Source organism: Tasmannia lanceolata, unplaced genomic scaffold (assembly GCF_043159265.1).
Source record: "Tasmannia lanceolata isolate RefF3 unplaced genomic scaffold, GAP_Taslan_0.1 ptg000024l, whole genome shotgun sequence".
Taxonomy (NCBI): Eukaryota; Viridiplantae; Streptophyta; class Magnoliopsida; order Canellales; family Winteraceae; genus Tasmannia; species Tasmannia lanceolata.
Genome location: NW_027518701.1, coordinates 1,248,327 through 1,266,365, shown reverse-complemented (window position 1 = coordinate 1,266,365; position 18,039 = coordinate 1,248,327). Strand labels below are relative to the sequence as shown.

Sequence of the window (18,039 nt, the reverse complement as noted above, 5' to 3'; positions counted from 1 at the left end):
GGGTCGGGTTGAACCTCGTCGGGTTGGAAATCGGGTTGAGTTCGGGTTGGAAAAATGGGTTCCTCGGGTCGGGTTGGGTTGGCCTCAATCTGTCCCAACCTGACCTGAGTTGCACCCCGAGTTTCGGTCGACACGGAAATAGAAACATTTTGGTTTCGAAAATTTCTGTGGAAATCTTGTAAAATCACTGAAACGTATGGAAACATATGCAAATGATGAAGTTTAAAGATGAAACTTCATGGAATGCTAGAATAATCACAAATTCATACTTAAAAACCATCGTATAAACAAGAAAGCCATCCATACTGGCTTAATCACATCAAACACCCAGTGACAATGCAAGTGAAATGCATTGTCGCACAAGTCTGGAATAACAAAGTCAATAAAGAAGTACAATGTAATGGAGTGTAAGAAAGTACAATGAGCATTCATCCCTCCAAGGACCCCAACTCTATGTCAATACTACAGTTACAAGATGGTATTGGTCATATGCTGATCTGACATCCCATGCATAAGAGACGCTTTGCTTGAGAATAATGTAGCCTACCAAATATCTATCTCGATATTAATGAAATGAAATGCAAAGTCAAATGGCTTACAACGAAAAAAAAAAAACATTTCTTCTTTGTTTATGCATTTTGGTCGAATTTCAGTCGAATTTTTGAAGTTTTGACCGAAATAATGAAGTTGAATGAATTCATTGTTTTTTTTTCTTTCAATGGGGATGAAAAAAGAATCATTTTGGCCGTTTCGTGCCATTTTTTTGAAAATTTAAAACCATGGTATTTATGCAAAAAATTACATAAAATTCAATCAGGTATGTCGTACTTTCTCATCAACCTTGTATGCACATCATCCTTGCTTAATATGGACTACAAAATTGTTCATACATGATACTGAAATATTGATTATTTCAATTTTCTTGGATTTAAATGTGATTTAAATTTATTATAGATTTAATCCCAGATCTTGAAGTGTGTTTTTTTGGAATAAAAAGCACGAAGAAATATTTTAGAGTTACTTGCAAGCAATCTAAGTGTGCTGCATATTGATTAACACCTTGCCTTTGAACTCTTCTTCTCCAAATGATTTTTCACGAAATCTCTAGAGATGATGGCCCTCCAATTGTGAATTTCATGACTCATATACTTACTGTTGTTTAGACACAATACAGTGTGAGATCTTCAGGTTTTCCAGGACTAGTTATATGATTCTAATTGGAGTATTCTAAGGTATTCTAATCAGATTGGGAATTTCATTCCTACAAAATTTGAGGTTGTTATATGTTGTTCCATTAATTAATTGGACTCCCAAAATTTTATTTTCAAAACAATATATATATATATATATATATATATATATATATATATATATATATATATATAGGGAAATGATTTCCGCGCTCCAATGTTTTGACAAACATGCGCTCCAACTTTTGTCGTGTAGTATTTAATGGGCTGTCAGAGGAATATTACGGTTCTCAAAAAGCTCTTAAAGCCACATGACAAATGTGTGGAGCGCATGTTTATCAAAACATTGGAGCTTTGAAATCATTTCCCTATATATATATATATATATATATGTGTGTGTGTGTAGGGATTTGCTAATGGCTTTCACATAAAGGCATTTCACGGCTGGCTGTTGCATGAGAGAGCAGCCAACTCAGAGCAGCATGACACGTTTCAGTGGTACCAAAATGAGATGCTCAATTATCATTCCAAATTGTAAACAATTTTAGGTCTAAAGGAACAGGATCACTATCTTACATGCATCTGATTCTTTGATCTCAGACATGGTCTTTTTATGATGTTGCATAAGGAACCTTTATGTCAATAACATTTATATCTTCAAAACCATAATAATCATGATAGTGAAAGGATTAAAGCCAAAATAATATAGTTTCATATCTCTTATAAGAACAAGTCAAAATCAAATTGAGGGTATATGATAATAACACATACACATCCTTAAACAATTGGAATCTTCATTTATGGCAGCACTCCTTATAGAGAACTAATGCCAAAAGAGATTGAGGAGGATATGCAGTACATAAGCTTTTAGGTTAGTATTACTAACTGGTTTTAGGGGGATAGGTTTGCCCTCTCTCTCCTTCCTTCCTGTCTCCAATTGGTAAATCAAATAACTAATTTCTTCATCTTCATCTAAAGCAGTGAGGATGGAATCCAGGCAAACATTTAAATTTTGAGAGCATTAGAAAGCTATCACCTTTTAATAGCTATTAAAAGGCTATGGTGCAGATACCATTAAGAAAAAGGTTATGGTGCAGATTTGCTGTAGCCATGGACCAGCCCAGTCTGAAACGGCCATGTGCCTGCTTGTACCCTATGAAAGTTGTTTCAAATTGCACATACTTCCTGTGATTGGTGCTGTTCTGCAGCTGACACTGGCATTCCTCAAAATTTATTGTTCTCTTATATTGAAAGCTGTAAAAAGAAAAGGTGGCAAAATATTTTTACCAAAGCTTGAAGGAGAAAGCATTGGCCCCATAAAAACTGAGATAATAGAAACTCAACCTGTATAAGAGCAATTATAAGTTACACTGACAATATAGAGGCCATCATCCATGCAGAGGAAGGACCTTGAAAAAGAAAAAAAAGGCAACTGAGAAACTAAGTAAAACCCAAATGGTAAACTTTCATTCTTGTAATTTTCACTACACCAACTACAAAATTTAAACCCACCTCAGATCAAACTTGGTGTGCTACATACATGCCTTGCTCCTATTTTCATGAATGTCCTTGAAAATTATTTATTCGAAGAATACATGTTTTAATGACTAAATTTTTATGTGGTAAAATAGAGCCATGGCTTAAAGATTTAGGAGCCGTTTGGATGACATCATTTTAAAATCCTTGATTCCTTCAAAATTAATGGAGAGAAGAACAAGAGGGAAAACATATAAGAAAACTTAAGGAAGAATGAACTAACAATGGGAGCAATGCTCTACCACAAAAAGGGTTTCTTTACTTCATTCCAATATTTTCTTCAATGGCTTAACACCTCTAGATCACCCCCCTTTAACATATTTTTCCACTATCTAAAGCATTTACTCCCATTACAACTTTCAAGCATACCATTACCTAAGATTTTGACCCTACTTGGAACTATAGCAAATACAACTTTCAAAACACATTGTAACTCTAATCTCCTAGTTCTGATACAACCACTTCCAAAATATTACAACTACGCGCAAAATTTATTTCCTAGGCTTTTTAACTCTTTGACCACCATTATAACACCAAAATCTAGGCCATCATGCTAGGTACACATGCATGCCATCACATGTGCTACATCAAAAATCTAGAATTGAAGAAAGCTTGATTATTAAATCCTGGATTTTAAAATATGCCTATTTGGATAGCATCCTGTATTTTTTAAGGATTTAATATTACGCTATTTGGATGCAATCCTGGATTTCAAAAGCACTGAATATGGTTTTTATTATTTAAGTTGGGAATTCCAATGACTATTAAAGCATTTTAAAACTTTGGAATCCATTTTCATCATAAACTTCGGAATCTATCTAGGCTAAATTAAGGCTTTAGTTTGTCCTTCAGAACCTTTGATTTTAACATCCCAGGATTAGTTTTTCAAATTTCTGAATCCTTTTTCATCGCAAACTACATAGCAATTGTTCAATATCCTATTTATTCAAAATGTAGGCTATTTTTTTTTGAAAAGGGCAACAGAATATATATATATATATATATATATATATATATATATATATATATATATATATGTAAAAACAGGACCGAGGTGGTCCTGAAGGAACAAAGATAATACAAAGATAGCAGTGCAATAATTCAAGGAGGTAGATAGTCAAAGCACTCAAACGCGGCCCGAAAGACTCCTTTCTTGGCAAGGGTGTCTGCTTCCGCATTGGCTGATCTCCTGACATGGCGAAAAACTATTGAGGAGCCCTTAGCTCTGTCCTCAATTTCCTCTAAGAGAGGCAAAAATCGCCAAGGGGGAGAAGCGTTACCCGAAACCCAGCGAATAACATTTAAGGAATCCCCTTCGACGATAATGTTGTCGCACTCCAGACGAGGCATCGAGAGAAGCCCGCTATGAATGGCTCGGACCTCTGCCTTGTTTGAGTCTGCCACTCCGATAGGCCCCGAGTAGGCCCAGAGGACTTCCCCTTTGTGGTTTCTACATAACCCCCCTACTCCTGCCATTCCTGGATTGCCGATAGACGATCCGTCAAAGTTAAGTTTCAGGGACCCCGGAGGAGGAGGAATCCAGGAGGGGAGGATTTTCACTTTGGTAGCTGATTCCAAGCATATGATTGACCATCCTTCCCAGAGGTCGAAAGCTGAAACAAAACGAAACAAAGGAAGGCTTCGAGCCCAGGATATGACCGCAGCTATCAACTGAATATAAATCCAATAGGGAGATCTAGCCTTCCCTTCAAAGATACGAGCATTCCTCTCTTTCCACAAGAACCACCATGAGGCCAGGAGACACATCTTCCACAGCGTTCTGCCTTTCCTTTTCCAAGGAGTCCAGGCCCAACTCTGAATGAATTCAGCCATAGAGTTGGAGGGGACCCAACTGATTCCAAAACGAGAAAAAATAAGACCCCAAATATGACGAGCAACCTTACAGTGTATGAAAATGTGGTCAATGGATTCCCCAGCGGATAAACATAGAGGACAGTGATCTACCAACCACATTCCTCGCTTCCTCAAAAAATCCATAGTTTGAATGCGGCCCCAGCTAACCGACCACCCAAAGAAAGCAACTCTCGGAGGGCAAGATTGTCTCCAAACCGAGGAGGACATGTGCTCCACTAAAGAAGGGATCAGATGGTTATAAAAAGATTTGACTGAAAATATCCCCGAAGGATTCCAAATCCAAATCCGACGATCTACGCCCGAAGACTTGATAAAGCAAGAATCCAATAAGGAGAGGAGGGCGCTGTAAGAGCTTAACTCCCTAACAAAGAAGTCTCTGCGAAACTTAGGAGACCAATCCACCTTCCCATGTTCCCTTGCAAAACATTCCGATACCCAGGCCTCTTTCTGAGATGAAACGATGAATAAGTCAGGAAACATCACTTGAAGAGGATCATCCGAACACCAAGAATCCTGCCAGAACCGAACCCGATCCCCCCTATATACTCTGAATCGGATGCCAGGAGCAAATAACGACTTCAACTTCAAGATGTCCCTCCAAACCGTGAGACCTTTGAGTTTAAAATTATCAACAGAGTCCCAATGCCCATGATCTGAACCATACTTACTTCCAATGACCCGGACCCACAAAGAGGATTGTTCTTCGCCAAATCTCCACAGCCACTTGCCCATAAGGGCCTGGTTAAAACTCTGAACCCTCCTGATACCCAAACCTCCATTTTTAGTAGGCAAGCAGACCATACTCCATTTAATCAGGGAGACCCCCTTGGAAGATCCTGATCCGCCCCACAGGAAGCGTCTCTGAATTTGTTTGATGCGTTTAGCAACCGAGGCGGGACATTGAAAAAGAGATAGAAAATATATCGGCATATTGGATAGAACGGCCTTTATAAGCACTAATCTACCTCATTTGGAAACCAACCGGCGCTTCCAGGTAGCCAAACGTCGCTCAATCCTTTGAATAATAGGAGCCCATAGGTTGTGTTTCGGTCGACCCACACCAAGAGGAAGACCCAGATAGGTTGCTGGAAAGACATCTAAACCACACCCCATAATTCCGGCGAAAAAGGATGCATCGCTCTCAGAAACATTGATCGCGAACAACCGAGATTTTGCGAAATTAGATCTTTGACCCGAAACCATCTCATAACAACGAAGCATTGCTTTAAGGTTGAGAATCTGGGATATGACCGGAGAACAGAACAGAAGAGTGTCATCCGCAAACTGAAGAAGCGATACTTCCACCTTACTCTCACCAATAAGGAACCCTTGATATAGCCCCAACTCACTTCCTTTTTTCAGCAGTCTGCACAGTGATTCGGCCACAATCAGGAAAAGAAAAGGAGAGAGAGGATCGCCCTGCCGCAATCCTCTAGAAGATTTGAAGAATCCTTTTGCTATTACTTTCTTTGACCATGTAACCTTCAAGGGCCGACTGATATTCTAGAGAAGATGCATATGTCGATAAAGAATTGCCTCCAATATCCAAGTAACATGTATATGGGGAATTATTAGAGTTAATAAGAAGCTAATGCATTTTAACAAGACAAGAAAATATAATCGTCCTGATTATTCAAAGTTGTCTGTCTATAAGTGTAACCTTTTGAAGCAAAAAGATGTAAAATAAAAGATAACATACAATGACAATCCACCAAGAGAACCGAAAATGTGTTCCCCGATATGATAAGGCTTCCATACTTCAATCCTTTGTTTCTGTTGGTACAGGCTTCTTATTGCTAGTTTGCCATTTTTGAGACAGAGCTTTCTTATCTTGTAGTGGCTGCTTCTGTCCATTATATACCCTCTACAGGAAACAACCACATTAGTAAATCGTGAAAGATATTTGGGAGGATTTAGTCCTTTGAGAGCTGGATCGACCAACTTAGCCAGTGCGTCAATCAAAATCTATGTGGGACATGGGCATTGGGAAGCTAGGACTGCAACAAGCGTGCGCTTATGCAGAAGAAAAAAATGAGTGGGAACTATTTGTATTTCATTCTACATTATCCTTGTTGTATGATCATCAATTTCTATTATAAATTTATTGAAAGCTGCCCAGACTGTTGTTTGTTTTGTACACATGCGTGTTCCCCGATATGATAAGGCTTCCATACTTCAATACTTTGTTTCTGTTGATACATGCATCTTATTGCTAGTTTCCATTTTTGAGACAGAGCTTGCTTATCTTATAGTGGCTGCTTCTGTCCATTATTTACCTTCTACAGGAAACAACCACATTAGTAAATCGTGAAAGATATTTGGGAGGATTTAGTCCTTTGAGAGCTGGATCGACCAACTTAGCCAGTGCATCAATTAAAATCTATGTGGGACATGGGCATTGGGAAGCTAGGACTGGAACAAGGGTGGGCTTATGCAGATGAAAAAACATGAGTGGGAACTATTTGTATTTCATTCTACATTATCCTTGTTGTATGGTCATCAATTTTATTATAAATTTATTGAAAGCTGTCCAGACTGTTGTTTGTTTTGTACACATGCCTCCATGCAGATACTTACTTATGTATGCTCTCTTGCTTTCTTTGTAAAAATGAAAAAAAAACCCTTTTGTTTGAATATTTTTTTTCATAGGCTGTCTGCTCATCAATTCTCTAAATGCAATCTGGGCCTTAAATGCAGGTGGTTGTCAAAGATACGCTGGTTTTAGCCTACTTTTTGTTTATGTATATTTTTAAGCAGATGCCATAGAAACTCTAATTTCTTGTTCAATTCTATGGATTTGTCTTACTAATGCCAGAAATTCATTATCTACTGAAATGCTTTGTGCAACATCCTCTGAAACATCTTCTCTTTGATGATAAAGAAGGATTGTTGCTCTGATGCGAATTTGAATATGCCCTCTCCCTTTAGATTCTTATGTGATCCGTTCTTCTTCAATCTATCTTTTGGAGCTCTATGCCCATATACATAGTTGTCTGGGTTGCTTTGGGAAAGAAATTCCATATCTTTTATTTTTGATGTTCTCTTTCTTTGTTTTGTTGAAGTCCTGCTTTTTCTATGGTGCTTAGGGCTCAACTAGCTGCTCTGACTCTTAAGGCATTGGCTTTCGGGAAAAGTTGTTAGCTGATTTGGTATTAAAACGATGTTATTCCACCTAGGAAGGGTTGGTATTAAACCAAGTGAAGGTAGTGTTGGGATGCTATAACAGTTTCCTAATTCATTCAGTGAGTTCTTTTGTAGTTAAGTTATATGATTGTCTCATTAAGATGGCTATGGCTTCCCATTCCAAATTCCCAATCACATTCTGCTAAGTATTCCAATAATCAAATCCAACCCACTTTGTGTATTCTATTTTTTTTAAAGCTCGTTTAAATTCAACACATTCTTCTAACAAGGTTATACTTAACAGATTGGATTTTGTGGATAGATATCAAAGCTGTTGGTTGCACTGCCAAATACCTTCAGAGGTTTGTCACCTGCAGAGTCCAAAATCTTTAGCCTCTTATAATCTAAGAAAATGAATGGTTTTGATTGGTAAACAAAATTAACAAGGGAACTGTTGAAATCATATGCTTGGGAATCCCAACACTACCTTCAATCCTTTTCCCATTCAGTTCTCTCTATTTCTAGTACTCAACACTCTACTCATAACTTGCTTATTGGATCGTAGCGCGGCTAGGCCTTGATTAGGAGAAGAGAAAAATGAGCTCATTATTAAGAACTAGCCCAGGATGATGGTTCCTTGAGTTTTCTTTTCAGAGATTTTCATTCTACTTCTGCTTAATAGGGGCACAGGTTCTTTTTTGCTAACAAATTTCATTCTAAAGAAGAAAGTTTACGTTTAATATAGCTGGGAAATGCTACTATTTGGGCAAAAAAGGGAAGGAATAAGGTAAGGACTCAAAAGGCCATTTTTTACTGGAAGTACTTGACCTCACATAGGACAATCTTATATAATAAGGTTTGCCACTGGTGTTACCCAGCTGACTGCAGTCTGCACTATCACTGGCTCTTTCTTACCTTACTATGGCGGATGCACCCCTATTTACCATCATTGAACTTGGTCCAGACATGGTGCCTGGTTTGGATCACCAAAAAGGTTTGGGTTTGCTAGGCAATTTTGTGGAAAACCATTTTTCAGCTTACTTTTGCACGAGAGAATAGCCAAGCAGGATAACTTTTTAGCAGATTTTGTCTTATTTATGTAATTCACCTGAGGTGGCTGTTCTCACATGCTGAAGTCAGCCGCGAAATGGGTTTTCTCAAAATTCCTAGCAAATCCCTACTTCTATTATCTATTGTTTTCTAAGATAAAAATTAAAAGAAAGTTACGTTGTAAAAATAAAGTTACCAAAGGTTCAATTTCATCCTCATCATCTATACTAATGCAATCACACCAACAACTAATTAACCCACAACTAATTATTAGAGTCAAAATTAGCCCCTGTTCTTTTTAAATTTTAAGAATTGATTTTGAGTCCAAGAGTGATTATTGGAAGCAAAATTGCATTTAATTTTGAGTCAACTATCAGTTTTGAACTCAAAATCAATTCTGAAAATCCAAATAAACAGGGCTTTAATTTTGAGTTCAGGAATCAGTCATGGACTCAAAATCAATTCTCAAAATCCAAATGACCAGTGACTTGATCTTTCACAAGCAAATAAATACATGGGCACACTTCATACGATGATCCAAACCTTTCATTTGTTGGGCCAAAATGTAAATAGGTTTTACCCCGTAAATTGTTCCCATAGGATGATCCTAACCCTTTGATCCGTAGAGGGATTACACAATATAAAAACCTCTAGAGAATGGAGGATGAGGATCATCCTATGGAGATGATTCACTGGATAGAACCTATTTACATTGTGACCCAACAAATGAACGGTTTCGATCATCCTATGAAGTAGACCCCGCTGTACTTTTCTGAAAAATAATGTGAAGTGTTACTGTCAAAATCTATAAGAGATGTGGTAGTCAAGGATGGACTAGTCCGGCCTGGATAGGAATGAGTGAAGGTTGGTTTGGAAGGACATAGGAGTTCAGTACATAGCACATAGCTGTGACCTGCACAACGTAGCACCCGGCCAGACGACCAACCCGGAGTGGTAGCTCCTGATACTTAAGTCAATATGACGTATCAGATAAGGAAAGCAGAACTATGAATAGTAAATTTCGGGATTCGGACCCCTACCTTTGGATTTATGAGGGTTATTTATAGTGGAAGCCCAGGTGTTAGATAACCTTTCTACCCTTGGACATGTGTCAACCTGTGAATGGGTAGAGATTACTTTAGTGCTTTTTTTCGAGGGTATTGTTACCTGTTTACCTCTGGCTTTAGTGTGTAATTCCAGTTTTGCTTCAATGCCACGTGTCGACTAGCAATTGGAGGATTCTCTTTGTACCCCATCATGAAGAAGAACAGTAATCCCATCAATTGCGACATTCCTTTAATAAAGCAAAATGCCTTAGGACTAAAATATTTAAAAGGTACAAGTAGAGCTAAAGCATCTTATACATACAAGGCATTTAACAAAAAAAAAAACAAAAATTGTCCAGCAAGTCCCCAAAAAATCGTTGGAATTTTCCTTATTAACAAAGAAAATTGGGATTTGCTAGGGACCATCGCGTAAGGCATTTCACGGATTCACCAGACTTTGTCCTTACTCATGAGGTGGCTGAGCTCTCATGCAACAGTCGTTCCGTAAAATACCTTAGCGATGGTCCCAAGCAAATCCCAAGAAAATTATAGACTTTTCAAAAATATTGAATAGGAAAAATGAGTATAACCCAGAGGTGGAGAACTCATTATCAATGTCAATGTGTGGCACGTGGGGTTGTGGGTCCTACTACCATAACCAATAATAACAGATTCCCCGATGCCTAGTGCGTGGGACTTTGTGGACCCCTAACAATTATTGATAGGGAACTGATACAAAGGTCCTTATTAATTCAGAGGACCCACCTTCTAAGACCTTCACACCTACTCAAGGAGGTAGTCACCCGATTTAAGACCACCTCACCTACTAAAACCAGATAGCCATTTACGTCAAGTTAGAACTTTGGTAAATGACCACAATACACATCAAAGCAGCATATATCCCATCTCTCTCTCTGTTAGGGGTGCAACTTGGGTCGGGCTCAACCCAAACCCGATGGGTTCAACCCGATTTTGGCTCGGGTTGGGTTGGGTTGGGAAAGCCAACCCGATATATTTTTGGGTTGGGTTAGGGTTGAGGCCTTGGCAACCCGACCCGAACCCGACCTCCCTCCTCTATTTTTTTCATGATTTTATTAGGATTATGTTTTTTCCTTGTATTTTTTTGTTTGGCCCTAGATGAACCCAAACCCGATCCATCCCGATTTGGAGGCGGGTTGGGTTAGGGTTGACAATCGTCAACCCGGGTTGGGTCGGGTTAGGGTTGAGAAAATGCTATCTCGGGTTGGGTTAGGGTTGGCCTCAACCCGACCCAACCCGACCCGAGTTGCACCCCTACCAAATTGGATTTTTATTAGAGTTTGTTTCCCTTTATTATTTTCGGCCTTTACTTGCCCTCTCATCACTCGGATCTCCCTCAGTTCTCTTCCATTCCCGATTTCCCGCCCTAAGCTAATATTTCATGGGAAAAAAAAATCACGATCGCCAAATACGGCCTTAATAAAAATTGATTTCAGCACAATCACATTCATAATTGTTGCTTGTGCTAAATATAGGGGTGCAACTTGGGTCGGGCTCAACAGTTCAACCCGATTTTAGCTCAGGTTGGCATTTCCTCATGTTGGGTTGGGTTAGGGTTGGGAAAGCCTAACCCGACTTTAATTTCGGGTTAGGTTAGGGTTGAGGCCGTGGCAACCCGATCTGACCCAAACCCGACCTTCGTTCTCTAATTTGATCTTAATTTTCTTTGGGTTATTGTATTTTTCTGTTTTGCAAATTTGTGAACCCGAACCAACCAAACCCGATTTCGGGTAGAGGGGTTGGGTAAGGGTTGAGAGATTTAGAAGCAGGTTAGGTTAGGGTTGACCATCCTCAACTTGAGGCTTGTGTTGGATTGTGTTAGGGTTCGCCTCAACTCGATCCAACCAGACCCGAGTAGCACCCCTAGTCAAATATAGGTATTGTGATAATTATTTTAGGGGAATGATATTCCCCCCCACCCCCCAGCGGAAACGGATAAAATCCCCTCCTTTAATGTTATCCGTTAAGTTTAAAAGGCAAAGAAAAACATTAAAGGGGGTGAATTTATCCTCAAGTACTGAACCGTTCTCACAGAAACCGTTAGGGCGGGTGATTTCATTTCCTTAATTTTATAACAACTTGGGTAGAAACAGTGAAGAAAGACCTGTTGGCTAGGAACATAAAAGAGAATATCACCTTGGATAGGATAGAATGGAAGAAAATGATCCATGTAGACGAACTCAACTAGTGTCAGGAGTAGACTTAGTCAATTTGAGCTGGGTAGATCCTTTCACCTTCTTGATGAAAATTTTCTAAAAGGATTCATTTGCCGACCCCAACTAGTTGGGACAAAGGCTTAGTTGAGTTGAGTTGAGTATGATAATTATTTTATATATTGAGTTGAGTTGAGTTGAGTTGAGTTGAGTTGTGCAGGACATGTCACGTGAAAGGGGTATCCTTATGTCTTTTGTGTGTGTGTGTGTGTGTGTGAGAGAGAGAGAGAGAGAGAGAGAGAGAGAGAGGTAAAGAGAGGGTCTATTTATGTCTTGTAGTTAAAGAGTGGGTCTATTATGTCTTGTAGCTACTCCGTTCATGTCTTGTCAGATAGATGAAAGTGATAGGCATGTGTGAGGAATGGGGTGTTTGTCAAGATTAGAATTTAGAAGGGTAAGTTTGTTATAGTGGCTATGATCATTTATTTTAAAAACAGCCACATTTTCAAGATAAAGAGGGGACTCTTTTGCTAAGTTAACGGAAGATTAAGAGCATAAAGAGTAGTATGGTCTCGTATTACAAAAGTAAGATTTTCAAGTTCTGAAAGGAATAAATAAAACGTACTAAAAGCAAAAAACAAAAAGAAAAAGAAAAAGTAAAAAGAAGAGCTGTCTATATAACACAACATGATAAAGCTTGCAAGATATCTGTGTGATTCTACTGCTCTAGCTTGAGAGAATTTTTTTTTCAGTCACCAAGGAAATATGGCAGAAGCTATCCTAAATATACTGTTTGAGAATTTGAACTCTCTAATCCAAAACAAGTTTCATCTACTCGGGGGTGTAAAGAAAGATATGAAAAAGCTTTTGAGAATTGTAAAAAAGATTCAACTTATACTTCCAAATGGAGAGGCAATGGGAGTCAAGAATGGGGAGTTGAAGGATTGGCTCTCAGAGCTTTCAGATGCGGCCTATGATGCTGATGACATCTTGGCAGACTTGGCTGTGGAAGATCAGCAATTAGAAGTTGTAGGAACAATTGGGCGTGGCAACATTCACGTAAGCAATACCATCTTACCTTGTTTTCATTTCCAACATAATACATTTCACCATGAGATAAGAACTAGGATAAAAGATATCCTCAAGAGATTACACTTAATTGCAAATGAGATGAAAAAGTTCAAATTGGAAGTAACAATTATGAGTTCTGAGAGTGAAGAGAGAACACCCACTATGTTGTCCTTTGTAAATGAGTTAGAAGTTTATGGGAGAGATGAGGATAAAGTAAAAATTGCGAAACTATTGCTAGCTGCTGTTAGTAATGAAAATGATGTCCCTGTTATTGGCATTGTTGGCATGGGGGGAATGGGGAAGACCACACTTGCTCAATTGGTCTACAATGATGAGATTGTAAAGGGCCATTTTGAGCTAAGAATGTGGATTTATGTGTCTGAAGATTTTTCTGTTACTAGAATTGTAAAAGCAATTTTCGTATCTGTAACTGGAAGTTCAGCTGAACGTCCACAGTTGGAAGAGATGCAACTACTCCTCCGAGATATAATTTGTGAGAAGAGAATTTTGCTTGTACTTGATGGTGTTTGGAACGAAAATAGAGAGAAGTGGGATAATTTGAAGCAAGTCTTAGCTTGTAGAGGTAAAGGGAGCAAAATCGTTGTAACTACTCGTTGTGAAACGGTTGCATCGATGATGGGGGCGGTTCCTGAATCCCTCCTCCACTTGACTGGTTTATCAGACAGTGATTGTTGGTCTCTGTTTGAGAGTCAGGCATTTGTATCAGGGAGAAGTGAAGATCATCCAAACTTGGTCGCAATTGGTAAAGAGATTGTCGAGAAATGTAGGGGTGTGCCATTGCAAGCAAAGGCACTAGGAAGCCTCTTGCGTCTCAAAAGGGAGGAAGCTTCATGGTTGTCTGTAAGAGACAACCAAATATGGGAACTAGAAGATGAAAATTTGTCCATTTTTCCTGCTCTAGGATTGAGCTATACTAATTTGCCATCTCGTCTAAGGCAATGCTTATCTTTTTGCTCAGTGTTCCCTAATGGCTTTACTATTGAGAGAGAAGAACTTATTCTAATGTGGATGGCTAATGGCTTTGTTACCCCTAATGGAAGAATGGAGTTGGAAGAAATTGGAAATGAGATTTTCAATGATTTATTATGGAGGTCTTTCTTCCAAGACATAGAAAAAGATGGTGACGGAAATATAACAAGGTGCAAGATGCATGACTTGGTGCACGATCTTGCACGGTCTATTATTGGGAACAAATGTTATATTGTGGATCCGGAAAAAACCAAAAATATTCCTCCATCGACTCGATATGTCTATTCTGATTCACCATTAGAAGACCAGAGCTTATATAAGGCCAAAACCTTACGGACTATACTATTGCCAGGTAAATCTTATCATGTCCAAATCCCTAGAGACATCATGGAACTTAGATACCTGCAATGCCTAGATCTAAGTAGACTTGATGTTAAAGAGATCCCAGATTCAATATGCAATTTGAAACAGCTAAGATACCTCAACCTCTCCTGGAATGGGTACATTAGAACAGTACCTGAATCGGTTAGCTACCTACAAAATTTGCAAACATTGAAACTAAGAGGCTGTTTCAAGCTCTGTAATTTGCCCAAGGATATGGGAAAAATGAGTAGCCTTAGGCACGTGGATACTTATGGTTGTGACTCATTATCTCGTGTGCCCATTAGGATTGGGCAGCTAAGTTGCCTCCAAACGCTATCCATTTTCATTGTGGGTGACGAGGAAGGACGTCGCCTCAGTGAGTTGCGCAATCTAAACCTTAGAGGAGAACTATCAATAAAACAACTTAGCCTAGTGAGAAGTGCAAGAGATGCCGAAGAAGTCAACTTGAAAAGCAAGAAAAACCTTAGAGAATTGGTGTTATCATGGGAGGATGGTCGTGTTGATGTTGAGATGCAGGAAAAAGTGTTAAAAGGCCTTGAACCGCACTGCAGTTTGAAAGATTTGGGGATAAAAGGCTATGAGGGTATTCAATTTCCAGGATGGATGCTGAACTCGTCACTCGCAAATCTAGTTAACGTTTCTCTTATTGATTGCCAAAGATGTGAAAATATCCCACCACTTGGGCAACTTCCCTCACTCAAGAATCTTGAGATCAAAGGAATGCGTGCATTGAAGCAAATCAACAATGAATTTTACGGTAATAGAGCATTGAATGGATTTTCATTTCCATCCCTAAGAAAACTATCGCTAAAAATATGGATAGTTTAGAGATGTGGGCATCAGTGGAGGAAGGAGGGGCTTTTCCTTGCCTCGATGAATTGGTGATTCAACGCTGCCCAAAGTTGATCACCCTGCCATGTTTTCTGCATCTTACCTCCCTCTCTATTAGTGGTCTTCATGAGATGCCATCCTTTCTAGATAGGTTTCTACCACACAGTAATGCACTCCAAAGTTTAGAAATTATATTCTGCAACGAGGCAAGTCTTCCTAGTACGCTGGGCAATTTCATTGCTCTCAAGTCATTGAGCATTTTGGGTTGTAAAAAGCTGGTGTCTTTGCCAGAGGGATTGCGAAACCTCACATCTCTCGAAAAGTTGGAGATTAAATGGTGTGATAGTCTAATATCTTTTCCCGAAGAAGGGGTACTAGAGGGCTTGATATCTCTTCAAAGTTTGGTTATTGTGGGCTGTCCAGATCTCATTTCTTTGCCGGATGACTTGCAGTACCTCACTGCCCTCCAGTATCTGGAAATCAATATGTGTGGTATGTTGACATCATTTCCTGATGGGCTACAACATGTCGCCACACTGAAAGATCTAAAAATTTACCACTGTTCGAGGATGGTAAATTTGCCAGAGTGGGTCGAAAATCTCACATCGCTTCGAAATTTGTCCATCTGTAGTTGTGGTGGTATGACTTCATTGCCCGCCGGACTACAACGCCTCACCGCACTCCAACAACTCCATATTTACGACTGTCCTAATTTGGAGAGACGATGCAAAAGGGAGGGAGGAGAGGATTGGCACAAGATAGCCCATTTACCATATATCTACATCTGATTGCAACTTCCATCCCTTGGACTCTACCATCCCAGGTTCGTTATTTACTCAACCCCTTTTTATCTTTTAATTATATATAATGCATTTCAATTACTCATGTCTTTGCACTTTCTTTCTTTCCTTCATCTATCTAATGAATTTATACCAAATACTGTCAATTCAATATACACCAAATGCCTCCTTACTTTGGATTTTGCTTTTTGAACTTATGCTGAAATGTATATGCTTTATTCCTTTGTTTATTCTCAATAATTATTTTATCCATTAATTCCAAATATCAAAATTATATTCCACTTACTTAAGATGATTTAGCTTAAAACCTTATCTTTTTTAAATCATTTTTTTGCAAGTCCCTAAAGACTACTAATGCTAACATAGGCTAGGCATTACACTCTTTTTAGGCTCTGTTTGGATTGCAGGAATTTACAGGAAAATTATTAAAATTTCCTACTATTTCATGAGTTTTAATAGAAACTAAGGCTGTGTCTGGCCGCCAAGAATTTGTTTTCATGATAAATCCATAGTCTCGAAAGTGGAGATGAGGGTGAAGTTGCTAAAACTCAGGAAACAAAATCCAAAAATGGGGTTTCTCTAGTGATGAGATGCTGCTAAAAATTGGGAAAAGCTCTATCGGGTTTTGAGTACAGTTTTTTGTTTCATGATTTTTAGCAACTTCATCTTCATCTCCACTTTCGAGACTACCAATTTATCATGAAAACAAATTCCTGGTAGCCAAAAGTGCCTTAAGAGGTACTTTGCAAATTAGGAATTTTCATAAAGAAAAAAATCTCTTTTTCTCTTTCATTTTCGGTGAGAGGATCCTGTTATATTTTTTTCTCTCTTTCCATTCCTCTAGTCCCCACTATTTTGTTTTCCTTTCTAATATACAGGTGGTTCTTCATTGCTTTCAAGGTGTGATAATCAAGCAAACAAGAGCCTACTTCTGGGTGCCTCTCTCCCTTGCGATTTGCATAGGCTCTGCTACCTGTTTAGCTGCATTAGGAGGATTTTCTGCAGGCTTGTGGTCGGGACATCGGGTAGAAGGATTTTCTTGGGACAGAGGTCTATGTTGGTTTCTGTATGTTTATTCATGGTCTGCTCTTGGGGCAGAGGATTGCTGGTAGTTTTTTCTTCTATTTTCAGTTAATGACTTAAAGGCTCTGTTCTGGAAGTTTTAAGGGTTGTGTCTTTCTAAGAGCTGCTCTCTGAATGTTGTGTTTTCCTAGTGTGTTTGCCTAGTCCTCAGATGTGGATTCTAGTGTGAAGAATGTGGTTTCTGAGGGCATTCTTCGTTTCTTCATCAAAATTTAGTGATATGTATGTCTGAATGCTGATAAACATTAAGGGGCCGTTTGGATACGCGGATTTTAGAATCCAGGTTTTTAGTTTGAAAACAATGTAAAAGATGATTCATGATCAAGCTGCTGCATGCTGTCCTCAGATGTGGATTCTGGTTTGGAAAATGTGGTTTCTGAGGCCTTTCTTCATTTCTACATCAAAATTTCGTGATATGTATTTCTGATAAATACTAATGGTATCTCCATTTCTACTTTTCTAGAGGCTTATTAGTACCTCTAAATTGTGTACCCACTTTTTTTTTTTAATGATTACTTTTATCACTAAATATTTTACACTCTTTATCTCTATTTAGGCTTGTTTGGACTGCAAGAAAAACATTTATGATGGAAATTTTTTCTTTCCACAATTTAGAAGAAAATGATGTAGTTATAATTAATTTAGAGGATATCATCATAAATTGGAGGTCCTGCAAAATTCGAATAGGGCGGGTTTAATTTATCTTTTTCTGTGTTAAAAAGTAGGAAATTTTAGAACAGTTTTCCTTTCCAAACTATCAAAATAAGTCATCCTGCAATCCAAATCCAAATAAGGCCTTAGTGTGTGTTTCAAATTCCGTTGGATCCTACTCTTGTTTTGTCTAAATTAAAATTTGTAATAAGTTGGA

The 18,039-nt window shown here is 38.6% G+C and overlaps 1 pseudogene across 2 annotated transcripts; it reads left to right on the top strand.

Moving 5' to 3' along the window:
- Nucleotides 1-12,736: 12,736 nt before the first annotated feature.
- On the top strand, nucleotides 12,737-17,709 carry LOC143857278 (putative disease resistance protein RGA1 pseudogene; annotated as a pseudogene). Of its 2 annotated transcripts, none has more exons than XR_013238569.1 (2): nucleotides 12,737-16,111; nucleotides 16,989-17,709. The product of XR_013238569.1 is annotated as a putative disease resistance protein RGA1 pseudogene, transcript variant X2 (transcript). The 2 variants fall into 2 exon arrangements; XR_013238568.1 differs by having other exon boundaries at nucleotides 16,967-17,709.
- Nucleotides 17,710-18,039: the final 330 nt, after the last annotated feature.